This window comes from Canis lupus, chromosome 9 (genome assembly GCF_048164855.1).
Source record: "Canis lupus baileyi chromosome 9, mCanLup2.hap1, whole genome shotgun sequence".
Taxonomy (NCBI): Eukaryota; Metazoa; Chordata; class Mammalia; order Carnivora; family Canidae; genus Canis; species Canis lupus.
The window spans coordinates 23,327,991-23,349,514 of record NC_132846.1 but is presented as its reverse complement, the minus strand read 5'-3'; the positions used below and the strand labels follow the sequence as shown (position 1 = coordinate 23,349,514).

Sequence of the window (21,524 nt, the reverse complement as noted above, 5' to 3'; positions counted from 1 at the left end):
TCTGGAAACACCAAACATCCAAATGTCTGAAAATAGTATGTCCTTAGAAGGAAGTGGATAAATTTTTACTTAGTTGAGTGCCCTTTACTTTCCAACCTCACTTCTTACAAGCCTTCTCCAAAATTGCTCTGTTCCAGCCACACTGACATCTTTGTACCTTTTCCTCTATGCCTTTGAATTTATTTCATCTAGAATCATCTCTTCCATAACTGCTTGGCTCACACAGATATGTTCTCAGCGAAGCATTTCCTAAAAAATGTGAAACATGAAATAACATCTTTCCAGTCATACTCTGTCTCCTTGCCTTTTACATGTTAGTTCCAATACCTAACATTTGATATATTTCTCTATTAGTTATCTCCCCCTTACTAGAATGTAAGTCCAATGGAAGATGAGTCTTTGTTTTGTTTATGGCTTTATCACCATCATCTAGAAAAATACTTGGCATTCAGTAAATTGTGTTGAAGAGACAAATATAAAATCCCATTCAGCTGAAAGAATAGAACCTAGTCACTAACTTTTACAGTTTAATTAAGTTTGATGCAAGTCAGCTTCAGAGTCTATAGTAACCAAATGCTTAATATCAGTCCTCTGATTAATTTAGAACAGTTAATTTCTTTTTAAAAAAAAGATTTTGTTTATTCATTTGAGATAGAACACAAGTGGGGGGCAGAGAGAGAGGGAGGGAGCCTGATTCAGGGTTTGATCCTAGGACCCCAGGATAATGACCTGAGCTGAAGGCAGACACTTAACTGACTGAGCCACCCAGGCTCCCCTGAACAGTGAATTTTTGGCCACTGTATTTTAGGCCATATCTTGGGAAGCATGATAGACATCTATGGCCAATAACAGGACCTGGAGAAATGGAAGATCATGGCTGCTGACTAGACATACACACTTTGTAGTTGAGAGGATCAGGATACTCAATGATATTTGATATTCTCAAAGATAAGAAAATACTTAGAATAACGGTAGGCCTTTGGTAGACATATTGGCATTGACCCATATTTCCTTTGCTTTTTACCGTTGAGCAAAACTAGAAACCTGGAAATGGTACAGGAGAAAGTACAAAGATAACTCTGGAAAGTGTTAAGAAGAGGGTGAGCTGGTTTGGGACTCCCAAATTTGAGGCTTAGCACAGTGGCAGGCTGTCTTGAGTCCCCCCTACCCAATAAAGGATGGTGTTTAGGAGCAGCATTTCTAGGCCATGGAACTGCAATGGAAGGTAGTCCAGGTATGTTCTTCTTCCCCCCAAGCCCCAGATGGAATGGAGTACCTCTGACAGTGTCAGATGAGCCTGACAACATCAGGGAAGCCCCGCCAGAAATATATAATATGTATCCACTGTTTTTCCTGTTGGCCTCAGTATCTCTCTTTTTCCTTTCCTTTTCTTTTCTTTTCTTTTCTTTTCTTTTCTTTTCTTTTCTTTTCTTTTCTTTTCTTTTCTTTTCTTTTCTTTTCTTTTCTCTTTTCTTTCTTTTCTTTCTTTTTTCTTTTCTTTTCTTTCTTTTTTTCTTTTCTTTTCTTTCTTTTCTTTTCTTTTCTTTTCTTTTCTTTTCTTTTCTTCTTTTCTTTTCCTTTCCTTTCCTTTTTTCTTTTCTTTTTCCTTTCCTTTCTCTTTTCTTTTTCCTTTTCTTTCTTCTTTCTTTCTTTCTTTCTTTCTTTCTTTCTTTCTTTCTTTCTTTTCTTTCTTTCTTTCTTTTTCTCTTTCTTTTTGCAGAGAGATACTGAAGAGGGCAGATGAATCCTGCAGGGGAGATTCAGCTATAGCAGGCAACCTGGTCCCTGGTACTTGTGTGTCTCCATGGGAGACTCTTCTTCCCCACTCAGAGCCACCAGAAACCATCAATGGGGGATCCCACTATAATTTTCTCCTGCTAAGAGATATCTAGTGATCCTCTTGGGGAAATTCAACTTCCTCAGTAGCACCATTTGTGGCATCAGATAGACCAAATTAACTAAAGTAACACTTCCAAAACTTTGAAACTTAAATAGCCATTAATATCAGAGTCCACAAATATAGGCCTAGTGCTACATGCTACACCTGAACAGGGTGAATGCTTGCTAAATAGAAGAGTCAAATAGGAACTCAAGTCTCTTAACATAATAGACAAAATGTCCAAGATACAATAAAAAACAGATTGACAACTTGAATGAAAAAAGATGATTCAGTGGTATCAACACCAGGATGAATCGGATGTTGGTGAAGTCTGACAAGGATTTTATTTTATTTATTCATTTATTTATTTATTTATTTATTTATTTATTTATTTATTTATTTTTTTTTTTCTGACAAGGATTTTAAAGCAGCCATAATGAAAATGCTTCAAAAGTCAATTACAAATTATTTTAAGACAAATAAAAATTATAAACTCTCAACAAAGACACAAAAGTTATGAAAAAAGAAAAAATGGAGATTATGGAACTAAGTAACAATAATTGAGATAAAAAACTCATTAGATGAAATTTACAATTAGTGAAGTAGAGACAACTAATAGAAGATTATACTTATTCATTTAAAAGATACTTACTGAGAATTCACGCAGCATCAACAAGTCAGATATGTTACCTGTACGGACCTTCAGTGAAATAAAGGAGATAGATATTAAACAGATCACTGCAGAAACAGTTACAGTTGTGCCAAAAGCCATGAAGGAAATGCTATGAATAAGAAGTACAGGCAATTCTTCTTGCAGGCATGGAATTTGCAGCAAACATGAGGATAAGTAGAGGAGAAAGTCTCCTCTTTGAAGGGAATTTGCTGAGTTTCCTGCAGAGTTCCTCCTGGCTTGGCTACCTCATGATTGCCTCAGGAGGCTTGGTTGCCAAGATCTCTGAATAAAGCATATACTTTGAAATCCTTATACTCCCTCTGCAATTTAGGGTTTGTGATGAAGTGAGTCAAGGGTGACTAGCCAGTTTGTGGTATGGATGATGGGGAGAATATGGCCTCATTATTAGAATTGCATATAGAGGAAATAGAATGGGTTTGGAACTGGAAGAAAATGAAGTCACTTTTGAATACACTGAGTTGGAGATGGCTGGTTATCTGCTATATCCTATTGGCAGATGGATTTGTGGTTTGGAGCTCAGCAGTGACCAGAGTTGAGCTAGGATTTGCCAGTCCTTACCATAGATGGAAATTGATGCATGGAAGAAATGAAATCACCATAAGAAAGTAGGTAGGATGGGGGTGGGGGGGAAGGTCTAAAACATAAACTTAGAGATTGGGAGAGAAAGAGAGCCTGCATAGGAGATGAAGACAGAGAAAACAGAAAAGTAATCAAAGCTGGATAGTATTAAAGAAGTAAGGAATAGTTAATGTCTAATGCTACATAAATGTCAAGTAGCTAGGAGGGCAAGAACAGTTTGCAACAAGAATGTAATCAGTGTTTTTTGGCAGGAGCAGCTTCAATAATTTTTAAATGGAGAATATGGAGACAACTCATGTAGACTCTATTTCTGGAAATTTGACAGAGAGAGAGAGAGAAAGGTTTTTGGTTTTGGTAGGAGAGTGGCAATTTGAATGTTTGTAGGCTTAGTAGAAAGGGCAAACAGAAAGGAAGAAATGGGGCCATAGGTAAGGGAAGGAGGGAGTAACAGGGGAGGCAAGATGCCAGAAGTGCTGGTAGCATCAGGAAGGATGAAGCAGAAGAAGGGGCACTGGCCTTCATGGAGAATGCAGAAGGAAGGCTCATTTATAAAGGGGATAGGAATTGAGGTATTATTACCTGGTCCACTTGGATTTCCTTGTCATGAAGAAAAATCTCTGCTAAAACTAAAGGGACAAATCACAGGTGGTGAAAATTTGAAAAAAAACTATTGGTGGGAATATTAAGAGGAACAAAGGAAGAAAAAACTGCAGGGTTTCTGGGAAGCATTGATATATTAGTTGAGGTTAGAGGCATCTGCATGATAGATTCATTTGACTATTTCTTCAGCAGGTAATTTTTTATCATGAAGGTCCACTTGTATCTGTTAAATCACCTGATCAATTTTGGGATGGAAATTTAAGGAAGTGTAGGCACTTATTAAAGCTTTCACCAATGAGATTAAGTGTTTGTAGCATTGTTACTGTCAGTGTTTACCTCTTGGAAAACCATATCAATTTAGTAAATTAGGTGTTTATTCATTGCCTATGATGTACATGGCACTTTGTCAATCCCATTGGGAAAGTCTAGGAAAGTTGTAGTTCCTGCCTGTCACAAACTGTCCATTTGTTTGGAAGGAGTTGATAAATAGTACAGCTATTAGGAAAGATAAGCAAAAACAAAAAGACAACTGTTTTTTGAGTTAAGGTCTACTATGTATCAGACATTGGACTGGGTGTTTTATAAATGTTATACAGAAGCAGTATCGGGTGATGATGGAGTGTGAGCTCTGGAACCAGAGTCTAAGTACTTAACACATAATGGTGATTGTTATCATCTAATTGATTTTCTCAACAAACACATGGAGCAGGCATTCTTATCCCCACTGAATAGACTAGAAAAGCGAAGTCAGAGAGGTTGGATGTCTTGCATAAGATCACACAATTGAGGTAGATTAAGATTCTGATTTCTGATTGTGCAGCCTGCAGTTTTTTCACTTGACTCTGCTGCCTCTCACTAATGTATAATGTTGTACAAATTACATTCACCTTAGTACTTATGCTTGCAAAGTAGGGGGTATGCGCTCGGCATGTGGTGACATTAATCACAGAAAGTATACCGATGGAAATGAGTCTTACAGAGGGATTTGAGTGAAGTTGTGGGCATTAATTAGAGAAACAGAGTTAGAAAGGTATTCTAGAAAGAGGAAATAACATAAGTCAAGCAACAGCCATGGGAAAGACTTTTGTTTTGTTTTGTTTTTTAAGTCTGGGAAATGATAGGAGGTAATCTTAACTAGAGCTAGTCTCTGTGCATTGGGAGATGAAAGGTGGAGTAAGCATGGCCTTCATAATGATAATTTGATTTGATTTGTAGCTTTTGTTGCTTACCTGACTTTTTGGTATTATTGCATTTTAAGGAAAATTGGAACTTTTTTTTTCCTTTTCAATTTAGATCAATTTGGTGGGCCTATCCTGTGACATGGCCTTTCTTCTTCTGTGAATCACTACCCACACAGAATAGTCATGCATAGCAAAATCTGTAAGCTAATAATACTTTCTTATCAATTGTCTCATAAATACTAGCTATATTTCATTTGAATGGTTTTGGTTCTAGAATTTCCTGACTGGTTTCTCCACTTCCATCTCTGCATGCTCCCCTGCCCCCCATTCCCATGATGATCTTTGGAAAAATCTAAGTCCAGTCAAGCCAATCCTCTGCTTAGAATTTCCAATGACTTTTTTATTCAGTCAATATAAAATCCAGTGTTCTTACTATTATTGCCTATAAATCCCTACAAATCTTATCTCTTGCTGACCTCCCAGACCCATGTGCTGCTGTCCCTCTCAATCCACGGTGTCTGGTTGCTTATTTCCTTCATATTTTTGTTCAAATGCTATCTAATCATCTAATCATTAAGGTTTCGCCTTATCACCTTATCTAAAATAGCCGAGCTCTTTTCATCTCTCCCCAAATCTGTTCCAGCCCTCTATTCTTACTTACACTAATTTTGTTCATATCACTCATCACCATCTGATATATTACATATTTATTTGTTTATTGTCTGTCTTCTCTCACTGGATATAAGCCCACTGAGAGTGGGAACTTTGTTTTGTTCACTGTTCTAACACCAAAAGCATTGGCACATGGTAGGTTCCCAACAAATATTTACCAAAGGAATGGATGAGGGAAACTTTTTAAAAATGCTAATTAACATTTTAAATTATCATTGGGGAGAATAGTAACTCTAATATGGAAGTTATGCTGTACTAAAATAGTTTACAAAATATAGTAATTGAACAAAACCTTGTCATGCAGTGCCAAAACACATGCCAGTAGTGATTTTCTCCTTAGTCACATTCAATATAGTGATATTCACTATATTGATAGCATTTCCTAAAGAAGATATGAATACCTTCTTTAAAAACTGGAAGCCATTAATGTATAGTGGATGGGATGAAAAACACTAGTGATAGGAAAAAATCAACAACAACAACTTCTGCCTTTTCCTTTTGGTGAAGTGGTGAGATTCAAAAAGAAAATCTGGGATGGGTTATGAATGACAAATCTTACTAATAAAATGAGTTGCATTGCAAACCTCTGCTTGAAGGAGTCTAAGAGTCTAGAGTAGTTTGTCTTTATCTGAAATACAGTAGGAGACAGAGAAAGTTATTAATACCTTCTCAACTATCAACACAATTTATGAGCATGGGTGGGTTCACACATAGCCAATCAAGGCCTGTCATTCCCCCTTAGAGATGAGGCAGACTGTTTCTCCTTTTTTAGGAAGGAGCTAGGAATTGCTACTTTGTTATTGTAGTGATCATTGGAGGGAGGAGAGGATGACATAGGACCATTTGAGGTTAGCACAAGTTAGCATTCAAGTCTGTGTCCATCCTGGTGTCTTTGATCTAAGCAGTTCAACCTGTTTAGCCATCTGCTGAGGTCAAGTGAAAAACAGCAAATGAGAGTTTTGAAGTGTTCAACTTCAAATTTGTATCATTTGAAAACTTCCTTGACTTCTTCATGTTCTATTTCCCTAACTTATTGATACTTGTAGCTTAGTCAAGGCTGAGAAAAGTACAGTAGTGTGCTGCTTGTGAATTACCAAAGACAATCAGACCAGCTAGCCTCAGAGAGGTTTGTGTTGAAGACATTGGTAAATTGGTAAATAGTATAGGTATTGTGAGTTATCACTGGCTTCTAAGTATGTCCCCAAATGACTTGTTTGGGCATTGTATTCCTTTATAGTGATTTCATTAGAAGTGGAGCCTTCAAACAAGAAGCTAACACATTACAGTAGAAATGATAGCAGTACATGCTTGACACGTTTTAACAAAAACATTGTTAGAAGTTTTTTCCCTGACACCCAGTTTCTCATAAAATCATGTGAAGACAGCAAGCTGTCTCCAGAGGCTACAGTCAAAATGGTGATATCCCTTTTTATATTTATGTTCTCAGAGAAATCTCCCTGATAGTGGAATATATACCCAATTCCAGCAAACCTCCAGTTTGAGAACAGGAGAGGAACTCTTGGCCCCGGATTATTAGTCAACATACAGAACTCATTATATCAAATGGGGTATAACCTTCAATGGCTGCCACTTTTTTTTTTTATCCAGTAATATCAACATAACCCCTTCATCATGCAAACAAATAACAAGTCTGTTATCCACAATATTCTTATGTGTATGCTAATGACAGCAATCTCCGAGACTAGACATTGTTCTGGGGCTACCACACTTCAGACTGTCATGTGACATACTGCAAATAATGGGCTTTAAATTAAAAGTTGTCAGCTGCCTCAGTGACTACAATAGAAATATTGAGGGCTGGCCTGTCCCTCTCCTCTATAAGGTATCCAAACTCACCACTACACCTGATGCTTGGAGGGGAGCCCTTCCTGTTTTCCTCCATTCCCTCATCCTATGCCATCCTTTTTCCTCCATGGAGCTCAAAAAGACTTCCTTTCCAATAAGGAGAAGGGTTCAGATTCGGATTACTGTTATCTCGGTTAGTCATTCACTCTCAAGCATCTACATTTTCTGGGGCTCCCTTGGTTTATGGCACAGCTTCTGCATCTGTTGTGTCAGTGGTCATTACACTCCAGCTCGAGGACTTGCTACCACTCTCAGAGATGTCTGCTTCCTCTTGGGTGACTCAGTTCAACTTTTCTGCCTTTAAAAGCAGTCTGGGCTTATCAGTGTGGGCTTGCCATCTTGTTTTAATTTGCAGTCACCTGCAAGTTGTCATGTGCTTATTTTCCATCTGCATATCTTCTTGAGTGAGATATCTTTTCAGACCAACTGGCAATTGTGGGTTTTTAATGCTTCAGTTTTTCTTTTTTTTAAGATTTTATTTATTTATTCGTGAGAGACACAGAGAGAGAGAGAGGCAGAGACACAGGCAGAGGGAGAAGCAGACTCCATGCAGGGAGCCCGAGGCGGGACTCGATCCCGGGACTCCAGGATCATGCCCTGGACCAAAGGCAGGCACTAAACTGCTGAGCCACCCAGGGATCCCCTAATGCTTCAGTTTTAAGTGCTTTTTGTATATTTTGGATAGCAGTGCTTTATCAGATATGTATTTTGAAAAATTTTCTCCAAGGCTGTGACTATCTTTTGAAACTTTTCTTGATGTATTTTGGAGAGCAAAAGTTTTTAATTTTAATGAAGTCTAACATCATTTTTTTATAATAAATTTATTTTTTATTGGTGTTCAATTTACCAACATACAGAATAACACCCAGTGCTCATGCTGCCAAGTGCCCCCCTCAGTGCCCGCCGATGAGCACCTACAGAATGGGAGAAGATATTTGCAAATGACATATCAGATAAAGGGCTAGTTTCCAAGATCTATAAAGAACTTATTAAACTCAACGCCAAAGAAACAAACAATCCAATCGTGAAATGGGCAAAAGACATGAAGAGAAAACTCACAGAGGAAGACATAGACATGGCCAACATGCACATGAGAAAATGCTCTGCATCACTTGCCATGTCCACCCAGTGCTCTAAATTTATACCTCTCTATACAAATATACAACAAAATAAGCCAAAAACTAGGGCATAAAGATGCTAAAACAAATATCTATAAAAACACCACAAAAAATGCTCTTGAAAAAGTAGTCTATAGTGTTTCGCTCCAGTGAAGTACATCTTTTTAACCATATAATTGTACATAAAAGGTATATTCTTGCTGGCAAGCTTTCAATCTCCTTGCATCTCTCATCTGTTGTCTGAATAATTTCCTGTTATTTAGGAGTCTTTATGTTCTGTCTCCCTTTCTGATATTTCCCACACACTTCTCCCTTCCCTTATATTCCCTTTCACTATTATTTATATTCCTCAAATGAATGAGAACATATAATGTTTGTCCTTCTCCGACTGACTTACTTCACTCAGCATAATACCCTCCAGTTCCATCCACGTTGAAGCAATGGTGGGTATTTGTCATTTCTAATGGCTGAGTAATATTCCATTGTATACATAAACCACATCTTCTTTATCCATTCATCTTTCGTTGGACCCCGAGGCTCCTTCCACAGTTTGGCTATTGTGGCCATTGCTGCTATAAACATCGGGGTGCAGGTGTCCCGGCGTTTCATTGCATCTGTATCTTTGGGGTAAATCCCCAACAGTGCAATTGCTGGGTCGTAGGGCGGGTCTATTTTTAATTCTTTGAGGAACCTCCACAGAGGAACCTTTCCAGAGTGGCTGCACCAGTTCACATTCCCACCAACAGTGTAAGAGGGTTCCCTTTTCTCTGCATCCTCTCCAACATTTGTGGTTTCCTGCCTTGTTAATTTTCCCCATTTTCCCCATTCTCACTGGTGTGAGGTGGTATCTCATTGTGGTTTTGATTTGTATTTCCCTGATGGCAAGTGATGCAGAGCATTTTCTCATGTGCATGTTGGCCATGTCTATGTCTTCCTCTGTGAGATTTCTCTTCATGTCTTTTGCCCGTTTCATGATTGGATTGTTTGTTTCTTTGGTGTTGAGTTTAATAAGTTCTTTATAGATCTTGGAAACTAGCCCTTTTTCTGATACGTCATTTGCAAATATCTTCTCCCATTCTGTAGGTTGTCTTTTAGTTTTGTTGACTGTATCCTTTGCTGTGCAAAAGCTTCTTATTTGATGAAGCCCCAATAGTTCATTTTTGCTTTTGTTTCTTTTGCCTTCGTGGATGTATCTTGCAAGAAGTTACTGTGGCCGAGTTCAAAAAGGGTGTTGCCTGTGTTCTCCTCTAGGATTTTGATGGAATCTTGTCTCACATTTAGATCTTTCATCCATTTTGAGTTTATCTTTGTGTATGGTGCAAGAGAGTGGTCTAGTTTCATTCTTCTGCATGTGGATGTCCAATTTTCCCAGCACCATTTATTGAAGAGACGGTCTTTCTTCCAATGGATAGTGTTTCCTCCTTTATCGAATATTAGTTGCCCATAAAGTTCAGGGTCCACTTCTGGGTTCTCTATTCTGTTCCATTGATCTATGTGTCTGTTTTTGTGCCAGTACCACACTGTCTTGATGACCACAGCTTTGTAGCACAACCTGAAATCTGGCATTGTGATGCCCCCAGATATGGTTTTCTTTTTTAACATCATTTTTTTTTTATTTCAAGGATGATGCTTTCGATATTATATCTATAATCTCATTGTTAAACCCAAGGTCATATAGATTTTCTTCTATGCTCCTTCTAGGTATTTTGTAATATTATATTTTACATATAGTTCTATGATCCATTTTGAATTAATTTTTTCTGAAAGGTATAAGATCTATGTCTGGGTTCATTTATTGCATAAAGACCTGCAATTGTTCCAGTATCATTTATTGAAAAGACTATTCTTTCTCCATTTTATTGCCTTTGGTCCTTTGTTAAACATCAGTTGACAATATTTGTATGGGTCTATTTCTGGGCTTTCTATTCTGTTCCATTGATCTGTTTGTATTCTTTTGCCAATGCTACACTGTTTTGATAGAGTAAGACTTGCAGTCATATTGTATCTATCTTCCAATTTTATTCTTCTTTAGTATTGTGCTAGTCATTCTGGGTTTTGTGACTTTCCATATAAAGCTTAGAATCTGATTACTGAAAGCCACAAAATAAATTGTGGGGATTTTGTGTTGAATATATAAATAAAGTTGGGAACATCTTATTGAGCTTTCCTATATGTGAACACGGAATATCTTTCCATTTATGTAGGTCTTTAATTCCTTCACCAGAGTTTTGTCATTTTCCTTGTGTAGGTCTTGTAATATTTTGTTAGATTTATACGTTGTCTCCTTGGTACTAATGTAAATGGCATTATATTTTAATTTTCAAATTCCAATTGTTGCTGGTATATAGGAATCAGTTTACTTTTGTTCTTAACTTTGTATCCTTGCTAAAATCCCTCATTTGTTCCAGGCAACTTTTTCTTTTTTCGGTTCTTTGTCTATTCATCGTAGAGGCAATCATATCATCTGTGAACTAAAACAATTTCATTTCTTACTTCCCGATATGAATCCTCTTCTTACTTCACTACATAACACTTTCAGTAAGGTGTCTCTTATTTCCTATCTTAAAAGGGAAAGCAGTCAGTTTTTCACCATAAAATATAATGTTAGCTGTGAGTTTTTTGTGAGTGTTCTTATCAAGTTGAGGAGGGTTCCCTCTATTCCTAGTTTGTTGAGTTTTATCATAAATAGGTGTTGGATTTTATCAAATGCTTTCTCTTCTTTGGCATATTAATGTGGTAGATTACATTAGTTGATTTTCAAATGTTGAATCAGGCTTGTACACATGTAATAAATCCCATTTGGTCGTGTTGCATGATTCTTTTTATACAATGTTGGGTTCAGTTTGTCGATATTTTGTTGAGGATTTTTGCCAATGTGCAAGTATCTCCGATTCTCTCTCCTAAGTGAATGATGTCTTGCCTGAATATATGATTCTTGGGTGATAGTCCTTGCCCCTTTGAACAGTAGTGGTAAGAGATGGTAGGTTTGTTAGGCCCTTTTGACACCATGTATACCCAGATCTCCTTAGCTTCAAAGGCTACAGTTCTTTAAAGGCTCTTTTTACCTCCTAGACTTCTCTGAGGTTGGATTGGTAGGAAATTGCTGTCTTTTTGGGGGTAGATTTCCCTAGCCAATCTTTCTACACTAGCATACAGCTTTGATATTTGCCCTAGGATCCTCTACTTTTGATCTGCTTTGGCTGCAGTCACAGTGCATGAGAAAGTTGGTTATGGGCTTCTCTCTCTCTCTCACTCTCTTCCTCTTCTCCCACTTCCCCACCTTCCACCACTCTGTCTTAGGAGAACCTAAATCCTTATTCATAGTCTCCAGTCTCTTCAACCTGCTAAATCTAACAGCTAAGAAAATGAAAAACTAAGAAAAATCTATTGGTAATTAATTTCTAATGAGAGAGGAAAAGAGCAAAGACTTAAGAGTTAGGGCAATAACTTCCCAGAACTCCTGTGCATGTTGAAATCTGTTTGCCTTTTCCTTTCCCATTTCCCTCTCTGCATATAATAAATCTCATTTTATACCTTTTAAATCAAATGGTAAAATGCATCAGACATGCCATCATTTTTGGTGTCAGCTATACACAAACTCTGCACTTAGAGAAGTATTTTACATACAGTAAGAGACTCAATTTAAAAGCCTAAATTTTACTGATATAGATACAACAGGCAGGACTGAGGCAGCTGCATAGAGCTGACCCAGCAGGAGAGGGTTTGACAGAAGTGCCCAGAGCAAGCTGTCATTGGAGTTGATAGAATGGAAGAGGAGGAAAAATGGCAGATTCAAGTGGTAACAGACACAAGTAGTTCAGATATACAGGTGAAACCACTTCAAATATCTCTGAAATAATTCAGGATTTTTACAGGGAACTGGAGATCTTATAGGAGTAACAAGGGAATAGCAAAGTCAATGAAATCCAGTTGTTATCTAATATGACCTACTTTTATATATCCTTTTAAACCTGGTTTAGGTAACCCAGGTTACACAGCATTAGAATGTAGAGAGTAATTATGTAACACTTTTATTTAACTAGCAAGTATATTTTCTGTGTCTTTAGACACAGGTCTTTGGCCTTTGCTCCAATATCATTTCTTTGTAGGATTTAGTAAGATGATTAATTACCATATTTTTTTTTAAATTTTTATTTATTTATGATAATCAGAGAGAGAGAGAGAGAGAGGCAGAGAGAGGCAGAGACACAGGCAGAGGGAGAAGCAGGCTCCATGCACCGGGAGCCTGACGTGGGACTCGATTCCGGGTCTCCAGGATCGCGCCCTGGGCCAAAGGCAGGCGCCAAACCGCTGCGCCACCCAGGGATCCCCTAATTACCATATTTTAATGAACGTCTTATTATATTCTTGAGAAGATCACTTTATGAAGTATGTATAGTCACTTTACCAAGGGAAAAAATCTTTAGTTACTCCTGGTCAACAACTATCCATGTTCATTTAGAAGGAGGCAAAAGCATTTTCTCTGTTACCGCTATCTTTCTGACATATCCAGCAGACCTTGACAGGTATAGCACATAAAGCTTATTTCTGTAGTGATAGGAGTGGTGCTTCACTTCTGCCTAAGAAACCTTTATAGGCAAGGCTTCAGTTCCACAAAAATGAGCTGAGACAATCTTACAGCTTCTTCAAAACATAACTTGCTATTCTTGCTTCATTTCACTGGGTTTCTGAAAGTTCCACAGAACTACTTGTTGCTTCTAGTCATCTCCTCAGTTCATCCATCAATTTGGGGTACAATTTTTTTTCTGGAACATCAGATTGCTTAGGGACCAATGTAAAAGGATTTGGAGTTAGGGTCTTTCATGCAGGGGAAGGGATTCTTTGTATTCTTCTTATAAGTAACTCTCAATTTATATTCATTTAGAGTGTTTTAGTTCCTTATCGACAAAGAATGGATTTTTTCACAGTTGATAAGAAAAGTAAAGAGGAGTGTGAATTTTTGCTGAGCTTAAAGCTAACCTGCTTGAGTGACTGTGAGAATCTTAGAAATGCACATTGTATATTTAGGAATGTAACATAATCTTCAGGCAAATGGGGTATTGTTTGAGTCCTGGACAGAAGGGATTTGCTTCATTTGCTATGGTAGATCGTATTATATCTGCCAGATAGTAGAGTTATGAAAAATATAGTTTCTCTTCCTCTTTCTTTCCTGGCCAAGAGAAAAAATTAAAGTAACAATAAGATAATAAATTTTAAATGATATCCTTTTCTTCTGTTACATAGAATTAGAATAGAAAGAGCTAGCTTCATTTGGCATTCTACAATTGAGTTGGAAAATCATTATAACTTTACCCAGATTGATGCAAAGCAGTGGTTCTCAATTTGTTCTAATCAGCATCACCTGGGAAATTGTTAGAAATGCAAATTCTCAGGATCCACCCCAGACCTACTAAATCAGAAATTCTGGGGGTAGATGCCCACCCATCTATGTTTCAATAAGTCCTTAAGGTGATTAACTTGTAGGCTAAAGTTTGAGAATCACTGGTGTAGGACATACATCTTCTTTAGTGCCCCTGAAACTGATTTATTGCTAAGAACACCAAAGAAAGCGTTATCATTCTATTTCACACATGACATGGTAATAAAATGGGCATAGTAAGAAGAAGTTTTAGAGATTATCTTGTATTTAATTGATTTCTGTTTTAGAAGTTGACCTTTAATGCTAAAAAGGTCTCGTTTCATGGAAGGATAGATCAGAGTGAAATCTATTATATTGAAAGAGAAGAATGTATTCTTTTTCGTTAATAGAGAATATTTGTTATATCCAGTTGAGTTGGATATAATGTTTTGAACAACAGTAGAGATTAAGGGTAAACATTGGAAATACTTTACTCCAATATCACTTTTTTAATGAAGCCTAATCCAACCACATTAAGTAAAATAACAATGCTCTCTGTTCAGTTCTACTCATTCTTTCTCCCTCTTCTCATTCTCTCCTTTCTTTTCTCTTCCAGGGCATTTACTACTACTATCATATAAGTTTCTCGTTGATTAATTTTAAAGCGTATTGTCTGTCTCCCCTGAAAAAAATGTAAGATTCTCCAAGGATGGCATATTGTATTCTCTTGATCGATGCATTACCCGAAGAACCTAAAGCAGTGCTTGACATATAGTAAGTAATCAGTATTTGTTGCATGAATAAAATACATAGGGTTTATATTCTTGCTACTATAAGAATGAAGAAAGCAAAGGGTATTGTGAGAGTTTAACCAAATGGGAGAGATAATCTACCTAAGACTAATCTGGGCAAGCACTTATGCTATTTATCTCAGTTGTGGGATCTCTTTATCACATTAATGATATTATAAGAAGCCACTTTACAACAAATAATGTAAATTTTAACTAGGGGTAGAGTAACAAAAGTGTTCCAGCTGGTTCCTAGATTGGAGGATGGTTAAAGGGGGATGTTTGGGTGGATATTTTACTGTGGGCAAAGAACAAAGGCTATAAATAAATAATAAAAAAAAAAGATTGGTGTATAAATAGAATATCTCATAAATAAAAGATATTGCATTGAATTGTGAGTTCATGAATTTTTGAGTACTGAAGATCTAGAAGTTTTACTAAGAAATCAAGACTGGCAGGTAGTAGCTTTTGTGAACCAGCTTGTGTTGTTATTATGACAAGTGGTCTTACTTGTTTTCCCTTCCCCCTGCTGCTACTCAGCAGCTCATCCAAAGGGATTAGAACAGATAGAAGGGGGAGTTAACCAGAGAGTGTGTTGGATTAGTATTCTAATATTACTGCCTTTAACTGATGGAAATAGTTTTTAAAATAATTTATTCCACTTCATAATGTTCTTGTCCTAAGTGGTAAGTGCAAGAATATTCCAGAGGGTTGTTAAAAATGTTATTGATGATGGCTGTGTAGTTCCAGGTACTGGGCAGTGTAGGTGGCAGTGGACAAGATTAAATTATGTTTATTAAATATAAGCTGAGGGTAAAGAGCAGAACTCAACTTGGAGTACAAGCATTTGCTGATGCATTGCTCATTATCCCCAATGATAATTGCTCAGAACTCTGGTTTTGACCTTCAGGAGATGTTAGTTAGAAGTTCAAGCAGAAGATTCAACATCAGATCAACTTGTGGATGTGGACTTGAACACAAGTGAGCCCATGGTAGCAGCAGAAGTAGCATATGGGATAACTATTGACAGCTAAAGAGACAGCTTCTTCACTCCTGCACTATGATTGCCACCAACATTCTCCTGGTTGATGAGATCATGCAAGATGGAATATCTTTTCAAAAAGATTGAACTGAAGCTTCTCTTGTGTCATCTCAATCATGAAGATTCTACAGAGTGATCCTAAGAATATAGCTATGGAATTTTTGTCTAAGCTTCAAATGATTTTCAAACGAATTTTCTTTTTCCATGTGAAAAAAACAGAGTACACGGATACTCAAATTCTGAAGTTCTGCAATTATAATTACAATATTTTTTAAAAATCAGGCTGTACTGTTTACATAGGAAGCAGGCCATTTTTACCCAATGAACAAGATGTTTTGTTCTAGCTTCAGTGATATAAAAGTACCAAGTTAGATAAGTATATATTATCTACCTTAGTAAATATTCCCTGGGAAAAACAAAAACAAAAACAAAAAGAATATCCAGGGAGCTGAAGTCAGTAGAGAAATTAAGTCATTAGGTGACTGTAAGATAGAACTAGGTTACCAAATTGGAAAATTAGGTCATTTCTTTCTTTTTCTTATATTCCTATTACCTCTATGTATACCTCAGAGTTCTACTTCTGTCCCATTAATAACTCTTGTAAGGGATACATTTTTCCAAGTTATCATTTTCAAATATCTTCTTTTACTAAAGAGAATGCTAACTGTTGAAAGGATATATTTAAAGTCATAGTCCTCTCATTCGTAGCCTGAGAATAGCTTCAGGTCAGGTGAATTTGCTTCAGTAACTAAAGAAAACACTGTTAAAATTTATCACAGCAGATTCTGAAAAATTAAATGAACAGCGAGACACCATTTTTTGAAACTGGTTTATGTCTTATCCCTGGGCTTTTCCTGATCATAGCCCAGGAACAATGAAGAAACAAACATTTCTCTACAAGGTGGCTATTCATTTAAGCTGTCATCTTCACCCACTTTGGTAAATAAGAATGCAAATGAAAAGAGCCATGTTGGCTTCTGTTCTTTGAGACACTCTAGAGAGAACATGGCATCTGGCAGATGGGAAATAAAAATAGTGGGTTTATGTTTTACTAATTATAGATTTCTAAAACAATAGATATGTCAAGAAAACACATGTTGAAAAAAAAAAAGAAAAAAAGCACAGCTATCTACAAGTTACTTTAGAGAAACATTCTCACGTTTTAGGTGCTAAACTTGGATGCTTGCTAAAGAAATTTATTTTTAGCAGGAGAAAAGAAAACTGCATCCACAAGTATGCCTGTGTGTTTGCTCATGTGTGAATGAACTTAGGAAGTGAAAGAGAGGCAGAGAGGCAGAGAAGGAAAGATCAAGAGAGTGAGTGAGGGAGAGCAATTGGTTGATTTCCTTTCCAGAAGATTTGGTTTAAATATGTTTCCCTGAAAGTGGAAACCTATCTGGGGCAGCAAAGATCTAAAACTCAGCAGATCTATCGTGATCTATCTTTCATAGAAGGGATGCTCTACTTTCCTTTGATGAAAAAGTAGAGGTAAGAGGCTTGTGCCTGGACTCAACTATTTGCTTTGGATAATTCTGTGCCCCTAGAACTCAGAAAATGCCTGGATGCAAAATAGAGAGATGGAATAGATGTCTAGAATTTTACAGGCCTTTTGTGAAATGTAAGGGGCTTTCTAACTCTCCCAGATTGCATTGAATTGATCCATATCAGTGAGTTAGCTAGGTCTCCAAGAAATTAAGGTGTATTTGTGCTTTAGGATATAAACACACTCATTCCATTTCACAGTAGTACATTTTTCTGGTTTAACTTAACTCAGTATTAAGTAATACGAATTAACAGCTTAAAATATATTTTTCAGAAATTTATATTTTAAAATTGTATTACATTAACATTATTTATTCTTTTCATTTTTCTATGAATGTAAATTTAGTACCTGACACACATTTCATTAAAATATAACAACAACCATTCATGGACAGTAGGCACTGTATCTAGTTAATGACTGGAGAATTTAATCTTTTGGTTTAAGAGAAAGGAGGTCATTAACAAAATAGTAAAATTAGTAACAATTAGTCACTTATAGACAAAGGCCTCTAATCACTGTGAGCAGGCTGTGAGCATGATCTGCAAACAGCAAAAGTGAGATTTGTCTCTAGAGAGTTGAAAAACAATTACAAAATTAAGTGAAAATCAGTCTTCTAATTGGTATCACCAAGAACTTGGACAATTTTAAACTTCAGTGATAGAATGTAACTCCCTGCCTGGGCAGACTGCTTCCAGGCTTCTGTTCATAGAATTTCCTGTTTAACCCTTGCAACAACCCAATAAGGCAGGTATTACTAATATCCCCATTTTACAGAGGGAGAATCTGAGGCCTAAAGAGGTTAATTTGCCTAAATAATAAAGTCAGTCAGGGTGTTGCCATGAGGGACCACACTGAAAACTAATATGCCATATTGCTTTCCTAAAACAATTGTGGATGTTTTGACCTCCTCCTTACCCCATTATACATTTTTCTGCTAATCTAGGTGGAGGAAATTTGATCATTCCACAAATTAATTTCTATCAGATAATTCTGTTCTAGAATTTTTCCATCTTCTGTAAAGCCTTATTTGTGAACAAAATTTAAGCTCCAGATTTTACTCTCAGAAAAGTCACTCATACATCTATGACTGATTTTATTAGATCCTTGTCAGATGTGGTTCTTAATCAAAAGCAGACATTATAAAGTAAATACAATATTCTGTAGTTCTCCTGAGTTAGGTTGAGTGGTTAGCGATTGCACTGTCAACTACCAATGAATAAATGGAAATATATGGATACTGCACATAGGAAGTATGACCTTATCAAATTGTCATTTGGAGATATTTAGTGTTCTTAGAGGTATGACTGTTGGAGATTCCTCCAGGAGACGTTTAGCACATCCTTGACTATAAGAATAGTAATAATTATCAATTAGCATTAGTAGATAGCTAAGTAGAGAGTTTTGAGCCTAAACAAGTGTGTGTTTGTGTGGGTGTTTGTGTGGGTGTAGGGATCAGAACTGAGTAAGCATGGAATAATGAGAGGACTTGAGAAATAAGCCCTGTGGGGTATAGTAAACTCTGAGTCAACTTGAGGTCTGGACCAATTACCTGGGAGTCTAGACCCAAAGAGTAGGATGTGAACAGAGGGCCTTAGGCTTTGGAATGAGGGAGGTAGGGTGAACTCCATCCAGAACACCAGGACCTAGCTGAGTTCAGAAGTTCTACCTTGACAAAATGAAAACATGATTCTCTCTAGTGTGGAAGGGGATGGGGACTAGGACCCTGTCATATGCAGAGTCTTTTCTGTCATAGAAATACAGAACAGTTGATGGATCCAAATGCTAATGGAAATTCTTTACTCGTTTGTCCATGAAATTTCTTTTCCATTTCCCATAACTGATACTCTTTACCATGCTCTCGAAAACATCTGGTCTTACTGCCTTTCCCCTCCTACAAATGTAATTCCTAATTTCCAATGATCATAGAAGCCACAGGGAGGAACTCCTTTGACTTTCTACTAAAAGGAAGATTTAGCTAAATCTGCACTCATTTTTTTCCTTCATCCATCCTGTTACAATGAAGTATACTTAGGAATCTCCTAAAATAACCTTTCTGGTTTTGCTCTGGATCTCATCTCCCATACCCTCCTAGGGAGCTTATTGTTCTGGCTCTTTCCTCTCTTTTCCTGTGTCTTCAATTTCTCCCTATTTCCTTCTTCCCAAAAGAATTTAAACAGACTCTGGCCTCTCATAAAAACACAACATAGCTAGTTCTGCTTTCTTTATCACCAAATACTTTTTAACTAGATGTGCCCTGGCTTTTGTGTTCATCCAGGTATTAACATTATTTTAACCAACATCACCAAATATATCTTTGTTGTTAAATCTAATGAATACTTTTCAACTTTTTTCTAAACTGAACCACTGATTTTCACTCTCCTCTTTAAATACTCCTTTGTCTTCTAGATTACTCATTTCCCTGCTTTTTCACAATTCTTTTTTTTTTGTTTTTTCTGATAGCCACTAAAAATCTGCTTTGCAGGGTCCTTTTCTTTTGCCAGGAATTCTAGCCCCTCCTTTCTTTTTTCTTCCTATCTGCTCTCTACCCTTTATCTGTAGAACCCCTACCTTTCCTAAGAAGTTTTGTTTTTATGTTCTTCAAGAAGTTTTTCCCGAATTTTGAAATGTGTTATGTCCAAGTTTATATCCTTCCACAGCACATTTTCCTCAAATAGCGCTTACCACTATAGTGTTGTAATCACCTGTATACTAACCTGTGTTCCTTACTCTCTTCTCAAAATATGGCTCACAAAACCCTCAGCATCAGTATCACTTGGGAGCTCCTTAGAAATACAAACCCTCAGGCACCACCTCAGACCACTAAATCAGAATCTGCATTTTAACAATTTCACTGTGATTCGTATCTGCATTAAAATTGGGAATCTTGGTATGGTCATAATAGGAACTTGATAAATATTTGTTAAATGAAATAGAAAAATCCCCCTCTTTCAAGAAGTCTAGACAGAAGAAAGCATATGGGTTGGATTGCCTTAAGGCTGGAGTGACATACCTAAAAAGACACAGCTTAAAACTATGACCAAACCAAGAGAGAAGTCTCTTTTCACTCAGATGTGGAAGATGACATCCACCCAGCTGCTCTGTGTCTGTTTGATGCAAAGAAAGGTGTGTGTATGTGTGTGTGACAGGGGAGGAGAAAGAATGAGAGGGACAGAGAGAATGAGAAAGAAGAGAGGGTGAGTAGAAAATACATAGAACTAGTGAGCTTTTGAAATCTCAACAGGTTAAACTTCCACTTGATCCCTGAGCACCGTGGAGTAGCTCAGTTTATGAGTGAGTGGGTAACTACTGTCTGAAGTGAAGTTCATGGAAGAAGCAGGATTTGGAAGGTCCTTCTAAGGCAATACCAAGTCTGCTGATTTTATTCTATTTCAAAATCATAAGAACAGAGGCTTTGTATTTGGTAAACATTTACTTGCAACGTGATAATTCAAAGCAGGAGTCAGCACACTATGCCCTGTAGGCCAACATCTTTTTGTGTCCTATTTTTGAATTGCAGAGGAGCTAGGAGTGGTTTTCACTCTTTAAAAAGGCTTTTTAAGAAAACAAAGAATATACAATAGAGACCATAAGTGGCCTGCAAATCCTCAAATATCTACTCTCTGGGCCTTTACAGAAACTGTGTCCTGATCCTAATTCAGAACTTCACACCAAGATCAATAACACTATCAGAAGAACCATTTTAGGGCAAAATAGTAGAACCTAAGAAATATTCAGTAACAGGAAAAGATTTTTAAGTTGCCATATGTCATCCCTGTAGTGTGCATGTATACACATGTATACATACACACACACATATAGTGATCTGTTATCTACAAGACACTCCTGGATATGCTTTTTAGTAAAATAGTTTTCATGGAAGATAGCATTTTCCTAACAATTCTTTGCTTGTGTTTAATGGGTGGTAGAATTTATGTTCTCCAAGTTTTCACTTAAAGTTTTAGAAAGAAACCATTATCATTCTAGAAAAAAAATGACTTTTCAATAAATAAGTGCAGTCATTTCACCATCCTCTCATTTATTTGCATGTGTTAGTTTAAAACAATGGGTTCTGGCTATCACTTCATCTGTAACAAAGTGGTACTTAGGAAGAAACTCAGAGAGAGTAGATTGCTGTTATGATCTGATGTAAATACAGTGACAGTCTGAGTAAAATCCCAGGATTTGACTGAGAGTACATTCAAA

The 21,524-nt window shown here is 36.9% G+C and overlaps 1 long non-coding RNA gene across 2 annotated transcripts in view; it reads left to right on the top strand.

Moving 5' to 3' along the window:
- The window catches only part of LOC140639887 (uncharacterized), a 142,590-nt gene extending 125,826 nt beyond the window's left edge, over positions 1 to 16,764 (top strand). The window contains exons 8-9 of one of the 2 annotated variants that reach the window (XR_012036538.1): positions 14,565 to 14,722; positions 15,647 to 16,764. This is a non-coding gene — a long non-coding RNA (uncharacterized lncRNA). The remainder of the gene's footprint in view (positions 1 to 14,564; positions 14,723 to 15,646) is intronic. The other variant, XR_012036539.1, reaches the window with a different exon arrangement.
- The last annotated feature ends 4,760 nt before the right edge of the window (positions 16,765 to 21,524 follow it).